At 44.2% G+C, this 19,862-nt stretch overlaps 2 long non-coding RNA genes across 3 annotated transcripts; one reads left to right on the plus strand and one right to left on the minus strand.

Annotated features, from left to right (window-relative positions):
* The first annotated feature begins 366 nt into the window (after positions 1 to 366).
* LOC109195040 (uncharacterized) lies at positions 367 to 14,809 on the plus strand. 2 transcript variants are annotated; one of them, XR_003214429.1, is made up of 4 exons: positions 367 to 3,216; positions 12,992 to 13,065; positions 13,365 to 13,459; positions 14,125 to 14,809. It is a non-coding gene; the product is annotated as an uncharacterized LOC109195040 (long non-coding RNA). The 2 variants fall into 2 exon arrangements; XR_003214430.1 differs by having other exon boundaries at positions 14,643 to 14,809.
* LOC112842596 (uncharacterized) lies at positions 7,999 to 19,577 on the minus strand. The gene is made up of 3 exons (XR_003214432.1): positions 18,246 to 19,577; positions 17,780 to 18,117; positions 7,999 to 12,948 (listed from the first exon to the last, which is right to left on the minus strand). It is a non-coding gene; the product is annotated as an uncharacterized LOC112842596 (long non-coding RNA).
* Between the last annotated feature and the right edge of the window lie 285 nt (positions 19,578 to 19,862).

The following is a 19,862-nucleotide window of genomic DNA, read 5'->3' on the forward strand; positions in this document are numbered from 1 at the left end:
AGAAAATAAAATGAGGTCAGCTGCCACACCTGCACATACTGGTGAGCAGGCCTCTCCATCAGTAAATGACAGGATTCAGAGTGCTGCAGGCGTGAGCGTGACATCACTTTCACACATGGAATCTTTGTGATGGACTGACTTCAGTGATCTGACGATAACCATAAGTGCTCTAAAACCAATCCAGCTCTGGATGGAAATCACTGTTGTGACACTGATTTATTTCATTAAAATGCTGCCATACCCTCATCAAAGCTATAAAAAATCAGAGTCACTTTCTTTTGTCCTTTTGTCCAGATAAACCGGACAAACCTTTCAAAGACAACTGTTTTAACCCCAAACATGAACTTTATTTAAAGCTCACACAGCAGTTTAATTAAGAGTGCATTTTCAATGAATAATGTATTAATAAGTAATACAAACTAATTGTAAACAACTGTCATGTGTAGGACTTGAACTTTGACCTGTGGTCTCTGATATGAGCGATGAAATTGAGTTTTTCACCCTTTATAAATGGAAAAGTGTTTTTGTGTCAATCAGTGCATATAAGGCCAAATCAAACTGGAGACAGTGCGTATAATTACGGAAAAGTATTTTAGTTCAGTAGAAAATCTGAATATGTGTCTATTGTTTCTGCCACCTTTGGTGATAAACCCAGTTAACTGTTGACCCCTCAGAGCGCCTCTTGTGGAGACCGGAAGTGCAGACAGAGGCAGGTCCGTGTTACAGTTCCGTGCTGCAGCTTCTCTGCGGCCTGTGTGAGGACCTGTGAGCGGACTGAGCGGAACCTCCTCACACTTAACACACATGAAGAAGTAGTCCCTCCCACGCGGCTGCCTCTGTCCGTGGTACTAGGGTCGGCTCCGCGGTGCTGCGGCTCAGAGACACGTCACAGCGCCGGTCTGAGACAAGCTGAAGTCCGCGTGCAGCTCAGGGTGCGGAGTTCTCGGTGGATTCAGACGGTACCGGCTGCCATCTCCGCTCTTTCATCTCCCATCACGCTTACTGCCGGTGCGGCCCCGCCACCTCCGCTACCTCCTTGACTCTCATTGGTTCTCCTTCTTGTCGCTTCCTGTTTGCAACTCCTGATTGGCTTTCCTCCACCGACCATGCCCCCGTTTTTATTTGCAAGCAGTTTGGACCAATCGCAGCTTGGCTTGCGGCCAGAGGGCGGGAGGAGGAAGCTGGGGCGGGGCCAGAGTCAGACTGACAGAAATGGGGGAGAAGGGGCAGATTTGTGAGGAGAAACTACCCCAGCAGGGCTCTTTGTGCTCATATGACGAGGTAGAAAGTGCACAAGGGCAGGTGTGGGTGGATGTTCGGCCTGGTGAGGGGCATTTCTGCTATCCTCCCCCTCCCCCCGCGTCTCTGTCTCAGGAAGTTGAGAGTGGAGTGAATGCTGCTGCTGCCATGTTTAAACCTGCAGAGCATCCATGTTAAAGGAGTAAACAACACAAAGACTGTTCTGCCCGAGTCAGCTCCACTGCAACGCTGGGCAGGAGCTCAAACACGCGTTATTTTACATGTATGACAGGAATAACACGTGTTCATGAAAAAAGCCACACTGGGTTTATTTTTAATAAGTAATCCACACTTAAAGTCATCTTTATTTTTTTTTTAAATAGTTTTACATTGTATAGTCTAAGTCACATGTAACAAAAATCAGTCTTTTATAATTGCTTCAAATCCAACCTATTTACATCACTACTTACTGTTTAATGCCTTTAAATATCCATCCTTTCTTTTCCTTCCACTCAACCACTTTAAATGAACATATTTTGGTGTGTTTGTTTTCAGTGTGTTAAAAATGTTGGTGCAGATGTGCATAGCTGTGAAAATGACAAAACCTTTACATCACAAAAACATACGCAATGTGAGCTTGGTGTAGTTTATTTTTTAATTAAATCAACAGGTTTTCATTTCTGACATTCACTCGTATTTTGTATCCTGGTGCAGCTTAATTAACAAAATAACTGTGTGTGTGGCACTTTACATCAAAACATTATGACTCAAAGAAACAGCTGACACAGCCTACATATTATTTATCATGCACATTAAGTATTAATGAGGGTTAGGATATTACTAGTAGAGAAGTTGCTGTGAGTTTCCAAACAGGTGAGGGTCATGTGATGCAGGTTGGCTTGTGTGAACTGGGTGTAGCTGTCATATTAAAACCCTGTTATGACTTTTAAAGCTTTATTATATTTATATTCTGTAAAGCTGCTCACAGTTTTTGTGCATTATTTTTTTTAATGTCATTTAAATAAATAAAAATACAGTATCTAAGCTTAAAGTGATTATTATGTGGGCATCCTGTGGGTAAAAGGCAATTTCTGGACGTTAGGTAAGCCTTAAGTTTGTTAATGTTGCAACTGGAAAAAGTTTTTATAACTTATATCCTATATCTATGTGGATTTTCTATACATGTGTTATATATATATATATATTATGTATATTTATAATTGAAGTCTGTAGAATAACTAGAGATTTTGTAATGACTGTAATGAAGCAGTTTTATTTACATTCCAGCACTTTAGGTTTGAATGTGAAAAGCTCGGTGTAATTCACACACTGAACAGCTTTTATTCATCTTTTCTTTTAACTGGACCTCTCTGAACCGTCAGAGTGTGGCTAGGTGCCGTTTTATTGCGACCAAAGAGGTAAAAACACGACTTTTAATCATAAAACCTGACTGTAACTGCCCCCCGCTCACTTCGCATGCGCAGTGAAGCAGGGAGGAGGGGGTCTGCTCTCGCTGCTCCATCCGGGAACTTCAGAATTACCATTGACAGCCGAAGCGCAACTTTTCCCCAGGCAAAGTGAAATCAAGCCGCGGACTCGGACAAAATATAGACCCCGTTTTTCAACTTAAAATTAGCGAAAGAAAAGCGACCCGGCTGCCCGGTCGGACCCGTCGACGCTCGGTGGTCTTCTGGAGAGGAGCCGTGCGAGGCCCGAGCTCTTCCCGCCGGGTTTGGAGCACTTTTGAAGACGGGCGGAAAGTGGGTGATGAGTCCTGGGCTGTAAAAAGAAGCGAGAACTTGCTTTGCAGCCCGAGTAGTTCTTCTTTCAATTGTTATTGTCGCTTAAAAAAATCTTTAAAATCACTCAAACTTGGTCTCGGCCGCGTCGAAAGTGGGAGAAAAGTGCTTTCCTGGTCGGAACATGGAACTGCAAGGCCTGCAAGAGGCGCTGAAAGTAGAGATCCAATGTCATCAGGTAAACGAAACATCGTGTTGTTCTCGCCTTCAGTGGCGTTCCGAGCAGCGGGCTCAGAGCTGCTCACTCCCGGGGAGCAACTCTGCGACATCTCGCTGCTTAAAATGTCCGCCGGCGGCCGTTTCCCGGTCCCGCTGACCGAGAGCACTTTGGGCAGCACTTTGTCTGATTGCCGTGGCTGTTTTTCTGCGAGCAACAAGAATGTGGAGCGGTGATAATGCGGTGCTGCTGCTGGTGCTGTGTGGCGATCAGGACGCGACCTGAATATTTATGAAGAGGTGCAAAGAGTGCGGCTTTGTTAACTTGAGGCACTTTTTCCTGCATGTAGTGGCGCAGATGAAGCGGCAGCCGCAGGTAATTATGGCCGGACTGTGTGAGAAACTTTATCGGCTTAAACCCGCTCTGCGTGAAGTTTCCCCGCTGGGTGGGGGTCTCTGAGGGGCATACCGGGGCCGCTTCTCTGCCCTGCTCTGCGGGCTGGAAGTGGCTCCTGCTCGGCCTCTCAAAGTTGTGTAATGTTGGGGGAATTTTAGCGTCCATTTTGAGTTGGTCGACATGTTTCTGGAGAGCGGGGATGAGAGCGGAGCGGCTCGGCGGACAGGAGGAGGAGCTGTGCTGGACTTTGAGCACCTCACACAGCTCTCAGAACCATCATGGAGTAGTTTAATTTCAGCGTATTTGACACGGTTTACTCTGCTGCTGTTAGTCCCTCTTGGTCACATGACCTCAGAGGGTGCCTTTGATTCGCTTTCACTTTTCTTTAATGCTCGGTCTTTATGTGGAGGTGACGGGTGTTTGGTTAACTTTGAGGCGGATGCTGCGGAGCGTGGAGCCGGGCTGGATGGTGTTCAGCACCGCGGACAGCTCCTCGGAGCTCCTCCGCGGCACTGCACCGCCCCGCCGGCCGGTCCCAGCCCGGCAGCAGCGCACCCAACTTCCCCCTCATTTATCAGAAGAAGAAGAAGGAGCTGCTCTCCATCCGAGCACTCTTTCTCTTCTGTTTGTGTCTCACTTTATTTCCTGCACAGTGCAGCTTCTTCAGCTCCTGATTGGCTGCTGGTAAACTTTAACTAATCCATCTTCTTCTTCTTTAGTTTGGTAGTGGAAGCTTCCATTTTGAGAAGAAAAAAAAGGGGGGGCACTACCTCCTGCCCCCCTCCTACTCCTCCTTTTCCTCTTCCTCCCCCTCCTCTAGCTGGAGAGGAAAAAAAGTCTGCAGAGTTTCACGCAGGAGGAGGAGGAGGTGGTGGAGTAAAGGGGGGATGGGCCCCATTCATGCCTAACATTACCATTTTGATTGCTTTGATGCTGTTTTTGGTGTGGAGGAGCAGGGGGAGGGGAGGCAGCGACAGAAAGCTCAGTCAGCACGGCACGCCGATGTTTTTAATCACCACACTCCTCTTTCTCTCTTTTTAGTGACCTTTACGTTTCCTCCTTAAAACACAGCGGCCTTCAATCCTCTGTGCACATGTTTACACACATTTATCAACATTTACAGAAATGACATGAACTCACAGCCAAGCAGGGGGGTGGGGGTTAGAGAGGTAAAAGGAAAAGCCCTGGAGGTCATTTCAGGGTCGTGGTTTGAGGCCTAAAGGTGGATGTTTGGGAGGAGCGTCGGAGGAAAGGCTTCGATTTCCACAAATATTTGAAGCAAAAATTCGAGAGAAGTTTCTCCATGGTGCCCCAGAACCAGCTTGTGTTTGAAGGCATGTCACAGTTTACCTTCAAAGTGCAAACATTCAGAGCTCTTTATTTATTGTTACAGCATTTTTGAGCTGTCATAACTTCATGTCCACACCAGGAACTTTCAGGCTGAAAAATACATTTTTAAGATCAGTTTTATCCCACTGTGAGGGTCTCTGTCTGAAGAACTGTGACCTTCAGTGAGGATCCATCACAGTCTGAATAAACTGCAGTTTGATCTGTGACGTGGAGGAGCAGAAACCAGCACTGGTGTTTGATCTGTTTCCTTCACAAAGTGCATTCTGGGTAAGTTTTGAAGGCTGGTATCAGCATGTAGGACAGGGGAGGTGTCTGTGAGGCACCTGAATGCTCTACTTTCACCTACATGTGATGCCAGGATCATCTTCGAGCTGTGATTTATTTGCTATACTTAATGTTTAACCCTCACGATTAGAGTTTAGGGCTGTAACATGATGTAGTAGTAAATTATTTGTGCATATGATGTTGATTAAACAGCTTCAGGTCCTGAAAAAGTTCTTTAAAAGCCTTGAAGGGGGAACTGGAAGGGCCTGGATCACAGACTGTGCAGGTGCAGCTGATGTTTGAAGAAGGACGAGATGTGATGTTGGAGCTGAGAGCTGTTTTTGTGTTTGGAAGTGTTGTTTCTGATATTTCAAGCAGATATCGTTAACACTATCCCTCAGAGGCCTTTAGCACATCCTGTCGTCTGGTCCCCTCTAAAGGCAGCTTTACCTTGCTTCACATTCATCTGTTCATTTAGTTTATTCAGCTGATTTAGAATTAAAGTTCAAGGAAATCTGATTAGTTTCTTCTTTTTCTGTTAAAGTTTGGAGAAGTCTCAGTTTTCCAAAGTCTGATCTCAGTCTTGACCAAAGTAACTGTGGTTATGATCATGCAAGTTATTACAAAAGCACCTCTATAGTCAACTGGAAGTTAAGAGTAAAGAGCATTAAAAGAAAATGTGTCTGTAATTATAGTTTCATATGAAATAATTTTTTAGATCGTCCTTAAATCTTTTTTTTTTGTCATTTATTCTTAGTAATAAAAGAAGGATCCATGTTGAACCTCCAGTGGTTTCGTGCCTCATCAGTGGGGCCCAGGCCCACAGTTTGAGACCCGCTCAGTGATTTTATTTGTATGAAACATTTCTTCTTTAAGTTCATTTCTAAATCGGGATGATGTAAACTCTCAGGTCTCTGCTGTTTTGAATTTTCTTAAAGGTCGGGCTGGTTTCAGACGTGTTCCTCACTTTGTGTAGAAGCAGGTGGAGCTCGCTCAGGTGTCTGAGGGTAAATCTGTGTGTCTGTGGATGTGGAGCTCAGGTAAGCACAGACTGATGACAATAGACGTGGTGTGATCTGTGACAGCAGGGCTGGATGTCTGTAGAACCTCTTTAAATCAGTCCAGCTGAATGCTTTCACACACATTAAAGATCCAGCTCCAGATGACGCTCCACAGGTATGATTCCATGTACCCGATCCTCATCATGTTTATCACACAGAGTGGGTTACTTCTCACATTCACATCCTGAAAGTTTAATAATGTACATTAAGTGTATCTCTAGTGTTAAGGTGTGGTGCTTTGAGATGGGCCGATGATGGCGTCACGTTAGTGAGTGTGTGTGCTGATGGCGAGCGAGAAAAGAACAAAAAAATAAAACCAAACAATAAAACTGTAAAGTCAGGGAGGCGCACTGACTGCAGGATCTTAGATTTGATTGGTCGCTAGGCAGTGTGTATACCTGTTGATCTCTTATCTGGAGCAGGTTAGGTCTGCAGCTTAATGTTGCCATGGCGATGTACCTTGGAAGGAAGTGAATCACCTGCTTAGTTTTTGATTTATTTATTTTTTCATAAATAAATTGAAGCAGAAAAGGTGAAAGTGGTGCTGTGAGTGCGGGGGGCTCTCCTCGGCTGACGTGCCCACCTTTCACCTGGCTGCTGCTGGAAAGAAGATGACTTCACTGATTCGTCACCGCTCCGTTCTGCTTGCTCCCCGTTGCGTCATGGCGGTCTCGTCAGGCGGAGCCCATCAGACGTTTGTTTTTAATGTTTGCTCCATTTCTGTGGTGAAAGTGAAACAAAGACCAAACCAAAGCCAGCATCTGTAACCATGGTTACATCTCACTTTAACCGCGTGCGAGCATCATTAAGGCGTTTTTAAAAGTTTCACATGGCTGCAGCTGCACAGATATATGTATGTGATGAAGAGGAGGGAAAGGAAGGCTGCTTTCATGGAAATGTGTTTGTGTGAATGCAGCCCTCTGAATGGCTCCTGCCGCTGCTGGATGGCCTGCTTTTTAAAGGTGATGGGTGAGGTTAGAGGACATCACTGAAGCATCAACTGTTCCTCTGATGTTCAGCAGAGGCAGCAGTGAGTCAGTCCCACAGACTCCCAGGTTAAAACCTTACAGCGGAAATGAACATCTTTACAGCCTGACAAGCTGTCAGCTGTTTCTACTGGGTGAACTCTGTGAGGTCTCAGCCATCATCAAAAAAAAGGATCCCCAACCCTCAGCCATAAGAAAATCCGATTTTGGGCTTTTGAAAATTGTTCTCCTTGAGCCTCATCAGCTTTCCAAACAGTCACAGTTTCTTTCTAAACAACACTGGACTGATTTCCCAGACATGGTTTAAGCCTGTATCATGACATAAACTTTTATTTTTTAAGTGGAACTTAAACTTCTCCTTTAAGCGTTTGATATAGAGTTTACTGACTTTTTAGCAGGACGAGACCTCCAGTAGGAGAAGGCTCATGTCTATAGCTCCAGTGACGATGATGTAAGCAGTATCTGTTTGTGCTGACATCATTGTCATGTGACCAGTAATGTGTTTGTTTTCACGAAAATGCTTCCAGGGGGGTGGCTGTAGCTCAGGTGGCAGAGCAGGTCAGCCACTAATCAGAAGGTCGGTGGTTCGATCCCAGGCTGCCTCCTGGCTGCATGCCAAATATCCTTGGGCAAGATACTCCATGTTTGCCTACTGGTGGTGGTCAGAGGGCCCGGTGGCGCCAGTGTCCGGCAGCCTCGCCTCTGTCAGTGCGCCCCAGGACAGCTGTGGCTACAATGTAGCTTGCCATCGCCAGTGTGTGAATGTGTGAATGACTGAATGTAGTGTAAAGCGCTTTGGGGTCCTTAGGGACCGCTATACAAATGCAGGCCACTTACCATTTACCATCACAGAGGAAACGTCGTGCTGCCTCAGGCGTGTTTCATAAGGTTTCGAGTGAGATTTGACGACTCTAAATGATGCAGGCGGGCAGATGAGGTGCTTAAACTTCACTGAATAAAAAATTATCATTTATTTAATTTTGTATTTATCCGTTACGCTGTGATCGCTGCTGAGCCTCCAGGATTCTGACAACTCTAAAACAGGACAGTGTTATTTAGCAGGAGTGATCACCTCCTGCTCCATAACCACGAGAAGAGCTGAAATCTACAGGTCTTCAGCTTTTTGTTTTGTTTTGTGCTTTTTGGTGTATCCTGGTTCATGTTTGTGATGCATGCTGAAGTCATTTCTGCTGCTTTTTAAAGTAGATTTCAGCAGAAAATCAACCCTGACCGTCTGCTTGTGTGAGCTGCTACTGCACACTCTCTGCTCTCTCCTCCAGCTGTGAGCAGCTGCTCTGTTTGCTTTGTGTGCCGCTCTGTGGGACAGCAGTCACTGTGTTTACTCGCTCATACGAAACCAGGTTACTCAGAAATCGGTCATCATGCGCTGTAGTAACCTGGTTTGTGAAGAGCAGGTGTGTGCATGCAGGAGCGTCTCAGTAATCCGGAGTGTGTTAGTGCTACGCTCAGATTAAACTTGTGGATACAAACGTGCAGTTTTCATGTCAGCTGGAATTGTCTTTTTCCAAGTTTTGTCTCTCAAGGACTCTTTGGGGCTTCTAATCTCAGTTCTGTAATAAACAGTCGGGTTATATATATGCAACATTTTTTTTTTTTCATCACTTCCACCAAAAATGTTTAAAAACAAACAAACAAACGGGTTTTTGACATTAAGCAGCTTCCCAGTGTATGTAAACATCAAGATTTTACTGTTCATACTGGCAGTAGTAAGACTGCTAAAGTGTGTCAAGTATATTTATCCAAGTATTGCATTTAATTCCTCAGATCAGCAGCTGTACATACAATTACTAATTAAAAGTAAGATTTTACAAGCAAAGCAAATGAAGAGGTATTAAAAAACCAAAAGCAAGCAGTCAGCCGAGAAGAATTTATTTACCAAGTGCTCAGAACAACAGGAGGACTCATCGCCTTCAGTGTAGTTCTGTCACCCACCCAAAGGCCTTTATGATCCAGTCTAAACTCTGGTTTACTGTCTAATTACAAGATTACACTGATTAATCTGTAAATAAGCAACATATGGACATAAAACTGAAATAATGAGAACATAAAGGCAGATTTGGCCCCGGGGAGTGTCTAAGATCAGATAAGAAATCAGGCCCACCTGCTGTGGAGTCTGTTCTTTGCTCATTTTTCATTGAAATCAGTGAAAATCAGCTGAGACTTTTGGAGCTGGTTAGTGAGGCACTGGTGCGGTGATTAAAGACATGAGACGTGGCTGAAGGTGGGGAAATAGTGATGGGGTAAATACAGAGAGGCAGGTGTTTAAAAACTGCCTGCTTACCTCAGAAACAGTTTACAGCCGTTTAGAGACTCTGCTTCCTTGGTATTATCCTTCACTTATTTCAGTTTTGCACATAGATTAGTCAGTGAGGGTCAGAGGTCAGCCTGGTATACTGAGTCAGACTTCAGCTCTGCTCATTAGCTGGACATTGGAGAGCGTGGGCCAGAGGCGGGCCATGACGTCCGTCCATCCATCCAGATTTCAGGAAGCGGTACCCTCCATGTTTCCTCATCGTGGTTGTACCAGCGAGCAGGAGATCTTTCCCAGCATCTGAAAACAAACTCGGGGGTCTAATCCCTCAGCGGCTCATTACCGGCTCCTGCAGGGCTGATTAAGCCGTGTGAAGGTTTAGGGATTTCTGCTGGACTAACTGTGGTTTAACAAAGCAGACCGGTGTAAAGGACCAGCTTTTCTCTGTTGAGGCCAATCTATAGTTTTTAAAAAAAAAATAACTTTGCCCTTTTTTCTTCCTTCTTGTGCCTCTTAGGAAACCTTGATTGGATAATTACCTTCATGGCCTCGATGTTCAGCGGCACAAAGAAGCAGCACATGCTTAAAATTTACAAGTACTTTACTTGAAATGTTCTCTTCTTTATAATACAGAAGTAAATATCATAGTTTTCGGTGTGCTGCATTGATCTGCTAGCAGGTGATGAGCTTAAAAATACAAACAAAGGATTATGAGAGATTAAACGCTTACTCGGTTCCCCTAAAAATATCAGCCAGGTCCTCCGTTTAAAGCCCAACTCAGCCCAAAGCTCACGTCTCAGTTACCCCCTCACTTTTCCTCCTGATGTGTCCTCTCCACACTGAGACCTTCAGGCCCTCCCTCTTCTGCTTCTTCTGCTCAAACACTCTAAACCCACTGATGTATTTCAGACTGAGCGCCTCAGCAGGAAGTGCTTCAGTCTGATGTCCCAATGCAGGACGCTAACTCATCCGTCAGTATGATCCGGAGTGTCCGGGCTGGAGACCGATCCGGGGTGCCTTGGTGCATGCTGGGACACGCCCAGATCCCATCATCTTGCTTAGAGAAAACGAAGGAGCAGATTTCCCAGGCATGGGTACCACAGAGAGCTTCTCGCTTTCAGAGAGAGGGACAGGAAGTGACTGACAGCTCTGTTCTCCAATCAGACAGCTGCAGCTAATCACGATAATCACAATAATGACTATTTTGGCTGTCACAGGTTTCCAGAATCCAAACCTCAGATCTTCAGTTTGTTATTGCAGCAGATGAAGTAAAACCACTGCTCTGTTTTTTTTCATCTTATAGTTAAAACTCCCACTGTGTTCTGTTTTTTCTGTGAACGTCATTAGCTCTTCATCGGACTGTAAAGTTAGGGACGCATCACGAGTTCCCATATTCAAGCTTGTGATTTTAAATCTGATTTTGTGTGACAAACAATCCAAAACTCGTCTTTCAAAAAAAACCAAGTAGCAATTCTGTTTGCTGTGGACGCCATCTAGAATGAATTTGTACAATTCATGGTTAAGCCTACAGATTTAATTATTTGTCCTGAAGCTGAAAAAATGGACCGCTTACTCTCTGTCCGTCTATAGTTAAAGCTGAGTGTTCAAGAAATCCTTTGAGAATTCCTAAAGGCTTGACCATGCATGAATCCATGAAGAGTTTGTGATACATCCACAGCCTTGGAAATATCTAAATTATCCACAGCTGTCACCTTTGACTCTGGGAACATGTGATGGAGATTTTTGATGAGGTGTGAATAGTGCTCAGATTTATACAAAGTTCACAGGTTCTTGAGGAGTCTGGGCTGCTGAAAGGTCCAGAAGAATGTTTTGTTTTGTTTTTTCATCCACAGGCAACAAACTGAACATCTGTGAGTTTCAAACTAACGGTCAGACAAAATAAGATACTCAGAGTCATGACTTTGAGGCTTGTGAAAGTCATTTTGATTAGATTCAACAATAAACTGCAAAAATCCAGTCCTAATGGAAACCATAGTAGACACAATCTCCACTTTCTTTATTTGAGTTTCTGAAACTTATGAGGACTTGGCACTTCGTGTTTGTCATGAAGTTTTTCAAACATCCAGGACTTTTTGTCCCTGTTAGCTTTCATTGCAGGTGAAACGTGTCTCAGAAGCACCCCACAAATTCACTTTGTGATGCAGCAAATGTTGGCGCTTCTCATGCTCTTATTTTGAAGTTTTTAAAGGCGTCATTGATTATGTGGACACTTCCTTTAGCTAAGCTCTTTCTGTTTGATCTGTGCTCATATAATTTGTGGTTTTGCAGCTTTAAATCCTCAGAGTTGACTTTTGAGATGTGTGTGTACGTGTGTGTATGTGTGTGTGTGTGTATTTGGGCTGATAGGGTAACAACCAAAGGGCATCCACATATCAGCCTCACGAAGCAGCAGATCCCTGTTCAGTCTCAGAGGAGCGTAAATCTGCTCTCTTTTGTCCCCGTGCTGTCGCAGTGGCAAATCGTCCCCTTTTTTGTTTGCAGACTCGTTTTAATCATTCCTGGAAGGCACGCTCGGCTTTAATTAAGAGCAACATGGCAGGAAAGCCTGTGATGACTCCTCCAGAGGGAGGGCAGGGCTGTTCTTTACCCGGGTGTATCACATACCTTCAGATGGGACCGGGGCCGCCAGCTTTGTTTTGATTAATTCTGCTTCAGAAAGTGGAGATCGGCCGGTTTGTGCGGCGTCTTTTCGGCCGCATTACCTTCATTAAGTCCTGCAAAGAAGACAAGATGGAATTCAGGAAATTGGGGCAGCATTTCAAAGAGCCGGCTTACAGTTTAGGGAAAGATGGAAATCAGTTTTTCTTTCATTAAAATCACTACAAAGCTCTCCACTTCCTGCACATGCTGTCCATTTTAGACAGGTTTACTTCATGCTTATTAAATACATCATTCATAGGACCTTACAGGCTGCATGCTGTTCAGCAAATACTGTGATCTGATCCAAAGTCTGTAATTATTCATGGAATTACAAACATGTCAAATAGAAATACTTTAAAGTCCTGCAAGGGAATACTTTTTTTATCTGCTGCACAAAATAAAATAACCACAAGTTATTTCACACAAGGTGAAATTAAGACTTGATTTCCTTTTTAATCACAGGTGTTATTAATGGTAGGTATTTCTATGCTTCGGTCTGAGGAGCCGTGTGCGGCTGGTAAACAGGTTGCAGATCACCTGCTGCAGGCGCTCGGCCCTCCATCCGAGTGACGGCTCCTTATTACAGAGCAGGAAACAGCGATTTCCAGAGAAAAGTGCTGATGCGGCAGGAGGCGAGAGGCTGCGATGAATTAACCCGTGTTGACTGCCGCGCTGCTGTTTCCCTCGCCACAGCACTCTGTCATCTCTCTGCATGCAGTGGCAGGACGTAATGGAAAGATGTTTTCTTTTCTCATGACTCGCACTGTAAAACCAAAGCACACATCTGAGCTCTTTTGGTTTTACAGGTGGTGCACACATGAAAGCAGGCTCTCATGGACTACGTTAGAATCTAAGCTTCATGCACGTGGAGCTGTTACAGGTAGGATACAGACCTGTCTGAAGGACCAGCTTTTTAAACCAGGTCTGAGCTCGGTGGCCAGATTCACCGGCCTCTTTCTGACTCTGATTTATGTTCGAGGACTCAGTCTCTCTGACTTTGACTGGTATTAAATGCTTTATGGTAGATTACACTCTGACAACAGTTCACTCAGACTTTTGCTCTTTTTCTGTCCTGCAGACGAGTTTTCGTTTGTTTACTGTGAGGTGAACTCTTTCTGCCTCCTGAGAGACCCTCAGTAACCTTGAATCTGTAGATTCAGAAAATTTGTCTCTCCACAGTTTTATTTGTTGTTTGGAGCTGAACGGAGAGGAAATCATAATGAGGGAAAAGTTTGGATAAACTGAGAGGGATCGATATGAACGCTAAGCATGAGGTGAGTGCTCTATGCTGTACTGTAGCTGTATGAAGTGTGTGCGCTCTGCAGGAGAAGGAAGCTACTGCTGCCTGCTTTTTCCTGCTGTGTGATGAGTGTGTGAGTGGCCGGAGCGGAGACGTGCCCATCGATTGTCCATAAATATCCGATTCTATCAGAATTATTTCAGAGTTGTAAGCCTGCTGCTGAGATATGAAAAACATCCATGTTAACCTGTTCTATTGTGCAGAACAAGGTGGAAGTGAATCCAAGAAACTGTCTGTCACTATTTCTCAATCTGGCTTCTATGATCCAATCAGACGGAGCAGATTGCAGCCGTATTCTTTCCTCTGTGAAAAAATGCAACATGCAGTATTTGTGTTTCATCATGCAACGGATCGATTACTTTAAAAAAAAAAAAAAATCTTTGCAGTGATTTCTAGTTTACAGAGCTGGAGGAAATCATAGATGGATCATTTCTTATCATCATAATCAGTTGCTCGTGGGACTTTTCTTGCAAATATACTTCTTATATTGCAGTTCTCTTAAAAGCGCATTTCCTGGATTATTAACCATTAAATTTGTATTGAAAGGTTTCAGATAAACTAAAGTACCACCACCATAATTTCGTTGCACATGTACAATGACAATAAAAGGTTATTCTGTTGTATTATGTCTTTTTCTAGCCATTCTGATGATTTGGCTGATTTTTACTGCACCACCAGTGTGAAGATGGAGATCCTTCAGGTTTAAACGGCTACCATCTTCTCCTGTTAAGGAAACTCTGGCTCCTGTCTGTTAGCATGTATTCCCTGAGCTCCCCACAGTGTCAGCAACAATCAAAACTACAGCCATCTTAAAAGTGCTGAATGATTTTATCGATAAAACAACCAACAAGCAGCGGCATGCAGCCTTTTTTAAAGGCATCTCACAGAGTGGATCCTGCAGCTGTAAAGCACAGACTTGGTTTGAGAATGATTTATCGGGCAGATGTCAGTGTGTACAGACAGAATGAATCACTTCCAGCTTGTTTAATGTAACTGAAGGCGTTCCCCAGGGTTCAGTACTGGGGCCGCTACTGTTTGTTTTATATATGAACAGTCTGAGACTCTTACAGACCTTATAGCTCTTACCCAGCATTATACGTGGTGTGTTCGGGTCAGAGGTCATTTTGTAGACTCGGCTGTGCTGTTCTTATTTATAGAGCAGGTGAATCTTCAGTCTGTGAGCGGCTGGTGTGGTCGAGTGTATCTGAAATGCTGAAGAAGTGATGGGAGCACACATCTTTCAGAAGTGTGTGAAAATTTGTTTGATATTATTTGAACTTTTCTGGTGACTAAGATCATGTTCTAACTATACTTTCAAATAAAAGGATCAATTTTTTCCCTTTTGCCTTTTTCTTTTAAAGGAAAGGATTTATCAGTATAACAGTATGACTTTATCTTAACACAAGGTCTCTTTATGCTTGAAAACTTTTATTTTCTGGTATTTTCACATTTTATCTGAGTTTGTTGCCCTTTCAAATGATACTATGACTTCCATTAAGCTAAATTTAGACACAGTCTGAACATTTTTCCCTCTAAATATCAAAGTTAGATCACAGGATTTAAATAGTTCTCTGCCACAGTGAAGTTGAACATTAATAAAAGTTTGCATGCTCATAATCAGCGTAAACACGTTATTAAACGTGGTGGTTTTTCTCTTCTTCTGTTGTGACTTTTGAAGGTGGCGGGTGGAGACGTCCCTCAGCTCTCTCAGTCGGCCTTTGGGGATCCAGAGAGTCGTGCACCGAGGCGCCGCAGAGCTCGGATTATCAGGCTCAGAAAGCCGTGAAAATCACTGTAATAATTCAGAAATTGCCTCCCCGCGTCGCGCTGCGAGCCTCTTCTTCTGTTTTGAGGATTTGTGTTTGTGTAGTGGAGACAAAGCGGCAGCAGCTCTGTAATCTGCTCGTTTGTTTATGAGCGAGCTCTGCTGGCCTTTGTGGTGGCAGCATTTTCAGCCCCGAATCATCGCTCGATTTCACGCCGCTCTGAAGTTAACTGTTGCAGCTTCGACGTGAAATATCACCCATACGTACCTGCTTCAGGAGGTCAGAGGGGTAAATGTGGCTTAACAAACATACACCTGTGCTGTTTTTATGAGGGTAAGAGCACAGCAGCCTTAAAGCTACGACAACATCAGTTAAATAAAATCAGTGCACTTAGCTTTTATTTTAAAATGCAGTTTTTGTTTGGAAATAAAAGTCATGTTTTTTGCAAAATGACACCAAGGTCTTCATCAGTGGTGCTGCATGATAATGTAAAGCTGTCAGCCAACCAGTGGACATCTTGGCTTTATAAATATGGTTCATGTTTACCTGTTTGACCCCTGCAGCAGGTATTTATCCATCAGCAAGTGCCTGTGAAGCTGCTGCTGTTGACTTTGGAGCTGCGATTCAGGCCTGAAAACGCTACCAGCACAGCGTGGATCACAGCTCGAGGTGGGATCTTCCCTAGACTAGAAACCTGGTCAGTTTAACCCCGATGGTAAAAGTGTCCAGGAAGACTGCAGGTCAGCTGTCACGTGTACAATAACTGCAGCGTATTTAATGAGCTATGCACAGTTTATCTTCACACAGTTTCATAGTATGAACGTAAAGCTGAAGGCTGATAGGGCTGTGAATTCTGGAGCTTTTTAACCCCCGCCCCCCGAACCAGGAAGCGGGATCTCTCCATAATATAGTAACAAAAATGAAGAGTTGAATAGTTTCTGCACCTGACAGGAAGTGTTGGTTTACAGGAAGTGGTTCAGGGTAAAGCATGTGGAGAGCGTGCAGTGCCGTCGGCCTGTCTGAGGTCAGTTAATGATCTCTGCTGTCGGGACAAAGCCTCGCTTACTGGTTTTCCTCTCCTTTAATGAACTCCCTCACACTTCTCAGCCCTCGCTATCGTGGCGTTTTATCGCTGTCCTCTGCCCTCACTTTTGTGCGTCCAGACTGGCAGATTGAAAGGTTTTATCTGAGAGGGTGGGAAGGTTAAAACTTAAAGGTTTTTATAATTCCTCTGAGTCAGACGTTCGCTCATGTGTCTGTTTGTTGTGGTCACATTCCTGTGGTTCGTATTCAGCCGCTCTCTTCCTCCCACTCGCGTCCTCCTCGTGTTGGCCGTCCAGCTGACTGACGCGATGAATAATGTCTCTCTGAGGCGAACGATGAGGCACGAGCAGATTCCCTGACATGGGAGTGCTTTCATGCATAAGAGATCACAGTTCAGGTTTGAGTCACTGCTCGTCTGTCAGTCGCCGGACTGAGCTCGTCAGCGACTGACCTCTTCCTCTCTGCTTTCACTTTTGTGTCCTCATGACTTCCTGCCGCGAAGACAGGAAACGGGTCCCATCAGACTTCATGCCATATGATGAGGAAATCTGACTTTTCTGAAGATTTTAAAGTAACTTGCAGGTTTGAGCTCTGTTTTAAGGTTCGCTGAGACACTGGAGGCAACAATATAGAACTGAAGGTTTGGGCTGTTCACAGGGATCATTTTGGGCTCTATGAGCTTTATTAGTGAATATTCAACCGTTCAGCAAGACTAAAGGCCGCTATGATTCATTATGAGTTAATAACCAGGACCAAATTCAGTCAGTTTTATGTGTATAATGCCACTTCACAACAACAGATGATTAGACCCTACAATGTTGGAGAGAAAACTCCCCAAATCAGATAATGATGGTGATGGTGGGAAGGAAGAGCTTCTTCCAGCAGAAGCTCAGGAAGGCATGAAAGACAAAAATGTGATCTAGTGAAAAATTCCTGCGTTAGAGCAGCAAGAACTTCAAATATAACCTGTAACAGAAGACTCAAAAAAATAAAACTAACAGTCAGATAACTAGAACAGAAGAGAATAAAAAGGTAAAATTTTCACAAGCCAAAGGAGCTCATCCATGTGTTTTATCGCAGGTCAGGGTTTCTAACCTTCTCTCCCATCTTATTTGAATAAATTATGAACCGCAGCTTTAAATCAGACCAACATGAAAAATGCATAAATAAACTCATCTCATTCATTGCCAATACCTTTCTGTTATTAAATGTCAGCCTTCTTTACACTGATCTGCCCTGGGGCCAGCCTGAAATGTCTTAAATTCTGTCTGTTTTTCTTTCTTTTCTTTTCTTTCTTTTTTTTTTTATTCTGCCGCAGTTTGGTGTCAGTTTAGCTTCACCCTGCATGAACCTCTGTTAAAGTTTTAATAAAACTACCACAATAGCCTGCTTTGTTTTAGAGAAATTACAAGCAGATATCAAAGAGCTGGACCTACTCGTCCTGCTGTTTACCCACAGACGCACCCTGCAGAGTGTGAACTCACCTTGAAAGCTGTAATTTAAAGGACTTCTTTCCACGGAGATTAGAATCAGGTCCTCGTTGAATCATTTTTCTTTCCTGTAAAGGGCACAGCATCAGGAGAGGCGACGGTATTGACTTTTTCCTTGATAAGGTTTTCCAGTCCGGCTTGCTGTTGATAACCTGACGGCACGGCCGGGCTGGTTGAGGCCTCGGCGAGCGGCTTACCGGCTGACGCTGTGCACAGTCAGCAGCCAGTCCGGCCACAAGGCTCAGTTTATCATCAAACGCTGAGTTACATAGAGTCAGCATGCTTCATCGCACAGCAGCAAGTCATACTTCAACAAGACGATGCCCAAAAAACTAAAGACAACAGAGGAAACTTTTCACCTGTGTTACAGATTTTTATGAACACATCATGTTTCTATTTGGTGAATATTTCACATCAAATTAAGCTTCGAGATAATGAAGCTAGTGGAACAGAGACTCACCAATTGTGAGAGTGGGAAGAAAAAAAACAAAAAGGAAAAGTCGAGCTGGGCACCAAAAAACATATAATCCATGCCCCAAAATGTAAAACTGAGGACCTACATATCAAATGAATCTTCAAGTAACTGAATATGCAGTCATCAGGCTGCTCTCAAAGCTCCTGATCCAAAACGCTGCTGTGTGTGTAATGGAGACTAGAAACAGTAGAACCCAGTCACTGGTGGAGACAGAGTCGACCCAATCATGTGACTCTTTGAAGAAATAGCTGAATGACATCAGATGACCCTGACCAGCAATCCAGCCAGTCAGAAAACACGACGCAGGAAGAGCTGGGGCCATATGATGTGCATATAACTGAACTTTCAAAATAAGAGCGAGGTCAGATTAAAAACATGGCTGTGGTCCATCATGTGGGCATGGCAGGGTCAGGTAACAACTCACAAAGATGGCCTGGCATGCTCGGGAGTCTCGGGAGGTTAAAACTTAACAGGTTAACCAGAGGAAGCCTTTCAGAGGAGAGTGACTAAAGCACTTTGGACTACTCTGACCTGGAAGACTGAGAAACTGTTTGCCCCTCTTTGGGTCTCTGTAGTTTCAGGTTCCTGATGAGAACCATGTTTGTGGTTCTGTATGGATTTATTTTTGATGGAAACAGATTATATTCTGGAACCGGAACCTTTTCTGGGTTGTTAGAAAACAAAAAACCCGCTCTGATTGGTTTACATGGGGCCGACTCTTGTTTTGACGCCACCTGTCCCAAACCTGACGGATGAACCCTCTGACACTAACTGTTGATCCTCCTCCGTGAACAGGAGGTGGGATTGTTTGGGTCCGATGTCACTTGGTGCTTTAATCAGTTGGAGGAGAGCGTGTATGGACAGGGGGGTGGTGGTGGTGGTGGGGCTTCCTGTACACATCTGATTCAATCAACCCTGAGACTGACAGGATGACGGCTGCAGCAGCCTGCTGCTCCCATAACCCACTTCACCGCCGTCTGTCAGAGAGCGAGAGAGAGCTCAGTGCAGCTTCTCTGCCTCATCCTGACAGCGTTGCATCGGATTTTCATCACGTTCCTGCAGCTGCTTTTCCAAATAGCAGGAAAATGTTTGTTACTTCCGTGATGCACTGCGAGGTTTGAAGTTCGGTGCCGTTGAACAATAAAACATCAGATGAAACCTGAAAAACAGGAACAGCAGATTAAATTCAGATTAGATTTACAGTTAAAATAAAATGTTGTCAGACTGAACTCGATGTTTGATAGAGAACGGAGGCGGAGATGAAGGATTACTGTGACTGACAGATGGTAGAAATGTATATACTGTTCAGCCCACATCAGGCGGGTGGTGCCAGCTCTCAGCTGAAGAGAAAGTTTCTCCTTTCAAAGGGACAACTTCAGTTGTTCAACATATATACACTACCTGCCTCACATGGAGACCGATTTTAACACATTTTATTATTATGTTTTCTGTCCATCTGAAAGAACAGTGCCATCCAGTAATGGACACTGTCCTCGCTCTTATTTTGAAAGTTCAGTCAGTGCAAACAAGTTAGCCCCTGCCCTTCCTGTCTCATGTTTTCTGGCTCGCTTGTTGGGTCGCTTTTAGGTTTTCTCAGTGTCA

The sequence above is a fragment of the Oreochromis niloticus genome, linkage group LG17 (assembly GCF_001858045.2).
Source record: "Oreochromis niloticus isolate F11D_XX linkage group LG17, O_niloticus_UMD_NMBU, whole genome shotgun sequence".
Classification (NCBI taxonomy): Eukaryota; Metazoa; Chordata; class Actinopteri; order Cichliformes; family Cichlidae; genus Oreochromis; species Oreochromis niloticus.